Genomic DNA, 9,692 nt, shown 5'->3' with positions numbered 1-9,692 from the left:
TAGCTAAGCAGATTTGTAAAAGCAAGAAACAAAGCGAAGAAAATGAGGCACGTGAGGATGTAACTGACACTGACAGTTCTGAGTTACAAGAAATCATAACGGTTTCTTCCTCTCCATCACACACACCAATGACAACTCCCGATCATGGAATCACGAATGCAAGATACAATACAACTAACCCTAATCTTCTCATCTAACCTGATATGTACAATGGTAGATAAATGTAAAAATATATATTAGAGTATCTTATGAATGAAGTTAGGCTGACACAATGTGTATCTACAATGATAGAGGAATTTGAAGAGATGACCTTGAAACTTGGTTCAAAGCAGTAGAAAGTAGAAACCCCTTCTTTACCATAATGAACTGAAAAGAGATCCTCCCGTAGGTATCAATCTGTAACTTGTAACTTAGCTGAGAGGGCAAGGGGTAATATCTTGATGCCATTTGATTTAATATAAACACTTTAATTTGCGTTATTGACACTCCTCAACGAAAAACAGCCTCGTTCTCTTTTTTTCTACGATGAGTATAAAAAGACTATATCATTTGAGTTATAACACATCAACAAAAACAGTCTCGTTCTCAAATACTCTTAAATAATAAATATTATATTTTTTGTTAATTAAATAAAATTTAATTTTTTATTTGTTGTATTTTATATTAATTGTTTAGGTACTTTTTTTTTTCACAAAGCATTAGCATTTGTTATGAAAAGGTAAAATTTTTAAAAAAAGAAACCTTTGCTTCATGATAATTCAAACATCTAATTAAACCTCAGAAGTAAGAGGCTTTGAGGGTTTTAGTTCCTATATTTTGGTGAAAATGTATTCGTATGAGAAAAATGTTAGAGAACTAATAAATTTATTTTTTTTGGTAGTAATTAATTAATAATATTTAAAAGTGATGAGTTTAGAAAATTCTATTTTAAATTGATGATGATGAAATATTATTAACAGCAAAATTATTAATTTAATTTTGATTAATATATGTTAATTAAAATAATTTTTGCTATGTAGGTTTTATTTTTGTTTGGGTCGAACGAAAAAGAAAAATTGTTGTAAGTCCAATTTGATTGTAATTCAACACTGATACAAACTAATTAAAATCACTGTGATTATTTGGGCCAGTCCAAATCACTATTGCAGGTCCAACGTGCTTATAAACATTCAGCCTTGTTGAAAGTTTTCTATATCAAGTGGCTGAAGCAATTTGTGATTATTTGGACCAGAATTCAAACATTACCATAAGCCCAAATTATCTCTCATGCATGATCCGAAACCAATTGAAAAGAAAAGCAAATGTTTTTATTACTTTATGTCTCCAACGGATCTCATGCTTCATCATGTGATGGAATTCAAATCTCATTAAAGTGAAGTTAATAAATGCATGGGAACTATGAGAGAGATTGTCATTGACATGATTGATAGCATTAATGCTACATGCTACTCAGGGAAGTAAAAGCAATTTCTTTTCAATTAATTTGTTTAATCTCATTTAATAGCTTTTTCTTCCAATACTATCTTCTCTCTCATCTTTCCTCTCTTCTTTTTCGGTCATATCACTCAACAACCATGGAAGCTATAGCAAGCTACCATAGAGAAGAAGAAGCACGCCACAAGACTATCAAAACGATGGCAAGAAAAAGAAAACTAAAAGTATGCTGTGGCTAAGATTATCATTCATTTGTGGTAAAATTTTGTGAAGAGATCTTGACTTCTCCATACCAAAAATGGTAGAGAAGATCTCGGTCAGATAAGAAGATCCTTGGAGGGATGGCTTGTCTCTGATCTTGCTCAACTACCACAGGAGGTAGCTACAGTGGCTACGTGATGGAAGAGGCAGAGATAGGAGCAGATGAAGCTATCATCATCATAAAGCATCAAGGGCCAGGAGTTCATCTTGGAGAACAAGAAAAGATGAATGGCTTGGATTGATGAAGATTGGTGACCAAGGAAGGACTAGAGATAATTGCATGTTGGGTTTTGCATGGGTTATCTCTTCTCTCTCTCTGGCCGAACCGGTTCTGTTTTGAAGAAGGATATTAACTTGGTTTGTTTAGTTTCAACCTTGAAGGCTTCTCCCTATAAGTAAGGGTGAACAGTCAGAGTTTGATTCAAGGAGAAAGGAGTGAGAGTGCAAGGTACAGTGTTCTCATATCTACCGAAGCTAGTAGAGTTTCTTCTCCTTCAATGTATTCTGTTTTGTATTTTTCTATTTAATTTTGTCTGTCTTGAGTCTCATGGAAAAAGGCAAAGTGTGAGGTTTGTATGAAAAAGTCATAGAGCGAAAAAAGGCACAGAGTGCAAAATTAAAAGAAAAAGTCATAGATGTCCTTTGTACATCTGTGTTGTGTTTCATGATTATGTGGGAATCCCCTTATAAGTTGGGTTAGCACTTTACAGTTGAAAGCTTGGCAGTGACCGAGTCAAGTTCAGGATTAGGTGTAGAATTCTGGACTTGTCCCAGATAGGAAGGGTAGTTCCTAAGGAGAATTAGTGCTTGTAATCAAGAATGATTATAGTGAAATTCTATCATCCTTGTGATGGAGACTGGATGTAGGCTGCACTGCACTTAGCAGCCGAACCAGGATATGTCTGGGTATAATTTTCTTTCTCTTCTACTCCATTTTCTATTTCTGCTGCACAAGAGATAAAACTGCAAAATATCTCGTGTCAAGTGACGAGACAAAAAGAAAAAGTCTTGTGGCTAGAGACGAGACAAAAATAAAAAAATCTCCAAAAATTGTTTTAAAGACTAGCAAGTATTCTGAAGTGAAAAAGAGGCTAAGATTCAATCCCCCTTCTTTTAGCCACTGAAACCATCAAAAAGTATATTGTTAAATTATTAAACTAAATAAATTAGATTGATAACTAAAATTACTAGCAAAAAATAATAAATTATACTAATTCTTAAATTTTTTTTCTTTATTTAATTATGTTAACTTACTTGGATATCAATACCCAAGTTGTAACTTGTATTGTACTGATAAATGAAATCATGACACGTATAAATAAAAACTCAGTTATTTAGATACAACTATATAATATTTGATTTAATGGTTAATTTCTAACGTACAAATAGCATTTTTAAAATGAAGATATTCATTTTCTTGTAGCTGTATGTGTTATAAATTTAGGTCCAGTTTAGATAAATAATTTAATTAAATTACTTTTGAAAAAATAGCTTAAATAATAAATAGTTATATTAAAAGTAGTTTATAAATAAATTATTTTGTATTTAAATTTTTAGTTCTAAAAATACTTATTTTATAGAAATGTGATAAAAAAAATAGTATTATGAGAAAAGTCATTTTTTTAACTTCTCTATAAACTCATAAATAACTTTTTAAAAAGCTGCAATTTAGTTTTGAAAATTATACCAGACATTAATACTACTACTTTTCATAAATCAAAAACTCAAAAAAGTTACTTTTAAAACTTCCCAAACAAGCCCTTATAGTCCATCTAAAATGGGCACGGATTCGGTGTGCCGAAATTCTTTGGCACACTATTGCACATGACACTTATGTTTGGCTGACTGGTGCGCCATTTGATGTTGGCCGTCGGATCTCTCTGTTTTTTCAATCCAACGGTAGAGATTGCTCTTTCTCTCTCCTCCTATGATTGGTTAGTGAGCATCATGTGTCAGAGGGATTAGTTTGCAAAATTCACTTTGTAGCTGGTTATTTTTTATACATTCAAAAATTATTTGGGTTTATGTAGAATTAGTTTATCATGTTTTAAGGACTAAATTAATGGCAGTTAGTGATTCTGTTTAACGCTAAATCAAAGATGATGGATGTGGGCTGGGAGGGAAGGAAAAGCGTCGTGGACGTCGTTTGACGCATACAAGATAAGCTGCGATGTCTACGTATCCGTCACTGACCCGTCAATGGAGTTGCAGGAAGCTTTCTCCCGCGGAATCACACTGCAAAGCTGCCTGCTCTCCGAAGTGCGGCCTCTGTCGCAACTCGTTGGTTCGGAGGATGAAGATCTGCATAGTGTCCTCGCCGGAGCTGCATAGTGTTTCGGCTAGATGTATGGCTTTGCCAGAGACGACCAACAAGGAAGGATCGAAGCGGCGCGGGGATGGTGGGCGAGAGGATGACAAAAGAGAGGCTAATGGTGTTACGGGTCGGGCGGGTTAGGTTAGAACACAGTTGGTTGAAGTTGGGTCAATCCTGATGGGCCTCTGGAGTATATTTTTTTTCTTGAGTTGCACATTTTTTCTGAAACCAATGCTGGGCTCAAGTGCTAGGCTATTAAAAATATTGTTAAAACTAGATAAATGGTTTAGTATGGTCCTTTTCACTGCACGAAAAAAAAAACCTCACATGGCTGCACAAGGAAGAGGAACACCAAAATAGTTATTGCATGTATAATAATTTGCTGAACTATTTAGCAGCAATATTAATTTTCTGTATGATATAATAATTAAAATACTATGCAAAACAAACTTATCGAGTTAATGTAAGGTTTTGCTAGATGTGCACTAAAAAAATGATGCTGGTGCATAAAAATATAGAAACGTTGATGCACATATTTTCCAGTTGATCACGGGTTGTATTCGTGCAATATAGTAGGTTGAGGTTCAATACTCGTCTTTTAATGAGCAATGAGGTTTTTTAAGGAGATTCTATTATTTGATTTCACTAATTGGTTTATTATAGCCTCACACTGAGGTACATACTTTGAAAGTTGTTTAAACCAGTCCCTTCGTATTCTTTGTTGATCTAAGCATTTTAGTTGGAAACATGTTTATCCTTTATAAAGGAACGGAATTTGGCACAACATTACGATACGGTAAATGAAAATAATTTCGAATGTTTATTCCGATAGTGTAAAACTAATTTGCAAGGATAACTTGATAAACAGGTCTTTGATAACGCAGCCATAAATAGTTGCCGAAATGTTCTAGGATCAAGATTTGGAAACACTAAATGATAACGGCGCAAGATAATTCCCTAAGTTTGTTTAAACCGCTCAAACGACTTGTTTTATTTGGCTGATTTATAAGCAGAGGGGCCAAGTTATGAGTAACTCCAAACAATTGACGATAAGCAGAGAACGAACCGATGAAAGTAGATATAATAATCGCTACCAAGTTTTAATTAGCATTTCAGAAGATCAAAAGGGCGACCTAACAAACAAACCAAAAAGATCATTCAGGGCTTCAGGCCTCGACAGAAACCAATACAACATAAAGATATCACACATGTGCACCATGTCAAATACCTCTGTCACTGTCTTCACCCTGCTCCGGTGGAACACCTGCCCGATGGAACAAAGATTTTTGCTTGACCTCCAAAACATTGACGACACTGTTTGCCAGGTCACGCCACTTTGAGCTTTCCGCCATCATTTTGCTTGCTTTGTCATACAGTCTGCGAGCGACCGCTTCAGACTGTTGCAAGGTCCTGCGAAGCAACTTTTCCTCTCGGCGCCGTGCCTTCTCCTCTTCCTCCAGTTGATCCGCCTTTTTCTTTAACTTGACCATTAAGTCTACGTTCTCGGCATTGACCTGGAAGACTTCATCTGCCGCTTTTTCAAGCCTAGCCTCCCATAACTCCTCCCTCCTGACAAGTTTGGCCTTAACGAGGTCAAAATCCGCGGACTTTTCATTTGTACGGACGATGTTGATCAGATTAGCCATCGGCTCTTCCGTGAGGTCGACGGGACTAACAGTAGGGTTGGTGACGGTCTCCTTCGATATTTTCTCAGAAGTACACAGTGGAGAGAGCAGTGGAGGGCGGCAGAAATAAAAAGGGGGATAAAGATAGACGAAGAGGTGAGAGAAGGAGTTACGGCAGAGAAGAATTGGGAAAGAAGCGTCAGGATGGATAGGGTTTGTCATTAAGGGGCACGTATACATATACTGTGTAAGTTGGGAAGCTTCATCGAATAATTTTTTTCGTAGAAAATGAGTAATTAATGTACTTCGTTTATTTTTGGGAAAATAAACGATTTATATTTAAACTAGTTCGATGGAAGAAAAAAAAAGGAGGAGATGACAATTTAGTTACATATTAGCTTAAATTAACATTTCGTGTTAATATAGTTTTAAATTTGTTTTTCAATTTCAATGCTCAACTTTAATAATTACATCTAGGATCTTTTCGATTCACGTGCCAAACCCACAGATGGAGCATCGGTTATAGTGGGCGTAAGTGGCACGGTACCCGACTTATCTGGTAAGGCCTTTTACAGTATATAATCTCCCTCCCCAGCATTCCCTCATCGCGTCTGGTCTTCCATGCTAACAACGCAAGATAATTCCCTAATTATGTATCAACCCCTCAGATGAATTGTTTTATATTGGATGATTTACATCCCCCGTTTTTTGCTTGGGGCTGTGAACTATCTGATACCGACACATTTAATTGATAGAAAATAGCCCTCAAAATTGGTAACTCAATGGGGAGTCGTCGAAAAGCGTGTTTTGCGTATTTTTAGGAAATATTTATTTCAATTTAAATCAATTTAAATTATTACTAACAAGAAAGGATAACCAAAAAAATAGATAGGATAACCAAAAAAATATTGAGAACCCAATCCTATCTTATCAGTCAAAGAGGTGGACAAACAGGATCAATTCATAATCTGCCATACAATGCACGTACGGAATATGAGCAGCACCTCCATCACTGTCGTTTACGTCCCGCCCTCTTCCATAGCGTTGATGGCGGTAAATAGCATCCATGTTTCCATGGCTTGGACATGCATGCGAAGAACAGACTAGATTCTCTGCGTTTAGCATTGGTAGGCGACGCAGGTGTCTCCACGTCCCCTGGACAACGCCGCGGAACACCAATTTGCATATTGTTAGGGCACCGGCCGCCTCAAGCCCACGAAATGTTTGTAAGCTCTTGTTCTTTGACTCGAAGTCCTCGTGTAGCATCATCATCATCGACACTGTGTACTGGGCTGCCGAATGGCCCTGGGCTGTGACAACGTGCATGGTTTCCATCCCCGCAAAACGACACCTGTCGAGAAAAAGGTCAGACACAGCAGATCAAAACAGAACTTCCAGGTGCCCGCTCTACCTACATCGCGCTAAGAAGTTTCTTCCCGGCTGGTGCATGGGACTCACACTCCACCGTCGTTGGTCCCAAATTGGAATATTGGCGCATCGGTAAACGAAATCCTCCTCCCCTGCATTGCGTGCAGCAGTGCATGACATCCTGAGTCTGCATAAGTCCCTGACGTACTGTGCTGCGGTCCTTCCGGCAATTAAGGTCCAAACATCGTGGGGAAGGTTGGCCGGGCCTGTCGGACGATACATCTCCTCTCTTTGTATTGAACGCCTGAGACGATAGATGAATGGGCGGTTATGTGTAAGTAGTGGACAACAGAAAGGCTCCAAGTAGTTATCTCAATAGCTGTTGTTTACGGTGTCTTTATAGTCACCCGGTGCCGTGTGCGATGGTATCCCATCGGTTGTGTACCGTGCATCTACACCTACTCAGCCACACTCACGTCGATTAGGGAGCATACCGGTTCAGTTTCCCATCGGCTCACACACGGCTTCCTTAGCAAATACGTCCCTTGTATTCAGATTTTTTTTATTTTGATTTTTTTTTTCAACTATCCGGTCAATAACTTCCTTTTTCACTTTCATTTTTTCCATTTCGTCGCTTGGGGATTTCCAGTTTTTTTTTGTTCTTTATGTTTTGTAATATCATAATTTAATGCTACTAATTAAGTTTAATCTTTTAATCATATTAATTTATATTGTTTAGACATTATTCAAAAATCTTATTGGTTACCTATACTTTTACTATATCTATATATAATAAGTATCGATTTAACTAAAGAATATTTCGTCTGTTAACAAGCTAGATAATCGCTAGTTAATATAAATCACTGACAAATATTTACATCATGGATATATAAAAAAAACAAAAGCATTCATTACACGATATTTCAATACTAAACCTAATATTATACGTCCATACTAAACTGAAATATTATATGTCAATACTAAACCTAATATGCATGACAATCCTAAATCCTAGGTATGTCAACGAATCGTTCCACCTCGTAGTCAGCGCGACAGCGAATGCACCGGATATGGTCGGCGCCTTCGACACCGTGGACGGAGCCCCGCTCTGCCGCCCTTTGGCGGTAGTCATAGAAAAGACCCATGTGGCCTCGAGTCAAACATCTGGCCGAGTCACAGACCGTATGTTCTTCTCCCTTTTCCGGCATTTGAACTTCATCTGGCCAAGAAATTGTGAGGACTGCGAAGCAACTCGAGTAACATGCCTAGAGTAAGTTACCCGCTTCGAGCGTACGAAATATTTCCAAACCTTCTTTTTTGGCGTTGTTGTCGTCCCTTCGGATGAGAAACTCAATTGAAAGTGCATACTTGGCAGTGTCCAACTCATTCCTTGCTGCATTCTGCAGCATTTCCCATCCGACGACGTGGTTACGTCGTATGTAGAGCTCCCGCAGCGCCTCCCGAAAAAGAAGTTCCGGATGACCAATCTCAATGCACCTCTCGAAAAATCTTCACCCAACAGGGTCCCGTAGCCACAACCAATTCATGTCATGCGGGGGTGGTATGGCAACCATCCTGAGGGCATTTATTAGATTTGTCGTTACGCGCTGGTGCGTATTTAGTCGATGGCTGGGAGCGTTAAAATTAAAACTAACTAAAATATATTTTAACTAATCATCATCGCATTCATATGTATATATATAATTAAGGAAAATCATTCCTGGTAATTGCAACAGGTGTCCATGCACGAAAGACGAAACATGAAAGGAAAGGCCGTAAACACACAAAGTCTTAATTTGCGAGTAAGAGAAACTTTCATCGCAACACATGCTCGCAGTGTACCCAAATATAAAACTAAAGAAGGAAGCAACCTAATACTAACTTGGGCATGGGGGCATAAGCGTCACAGCTGGTTGAACCATGTGTCCTACGCAGTACCAGGCGGTCGACTTAGGTGTTCTTCTTTGTTTTCATCTTTCATAACTCTACCTTTCTCAATACACGGTCCCTGAGTTTGTTGAATGGTGTGCTGGTTAGATTCACCGCAGTTGTTGCCCTGATCTTGTTCTCTCGTAACTGCAAAACGATAAACGATCGGTTTTAATGTGCCTCTATAATATAATAGCCGTAATCTACCTTTTTTTTAGCATACTTACAATCTCGTCCATAATCGGGTTAAATTTGTCCCCCATGTTGAGCCACCCAATGACCCATATCCCAGAGTTCACGCTGAATGTTGATCGGACGAATAGATAGTAACCGTCAGTACGTGTTATGGATAACCCGTGAAAAGCTTCAATGTCATACTGGGTGATAACGTACCTTTGCCCACAATTTGGTATCCCTATGGGGCTCCTTATCGGGAAATCACCGAAGTTGCCTGGTAAGTTCATTAAGTGCTTCTTGTAAACTGCCTGTGTCACGTTGTATAAGACACTTGCCTGCACGAACCACGAAACATAAGTCAGAACGCTTTTATGCACATCGTGTTGCATGCTATGCTAAATTAAAGTAAATTCTACAATCAAAATTATTGCATGGTATGCCAAATTAAAGTAAAGTCTACAATCAAAATTGTATGGTAACTGTTTTTCGGATGCGGTCTTCCCGGTGAGGCGTCTCGTACTGGTTCGGCGATGAATCAAGGTTGTAAATTGCCTGGTCTTTGAAAGACACGATCATCAAAAACC

The sequence above is a fragment of the Arachis duranensis genome, chromosome 3 (genome assembly GCF_000817695.3).
Source record: "Arachis duranensis cultivar V14167 chromosome 3, aradu.V14167.gnm2.J7QH, whole genome shotgun sequence".
NCBI lineage: Eukaryota > Viridiplantae > Streptophyta > Magnoliopsida > Fabales > Fabaceae > Arachis > Arachis duranensis.
This window is presented reverse-complemented; position numbering follows the sequence as displayed.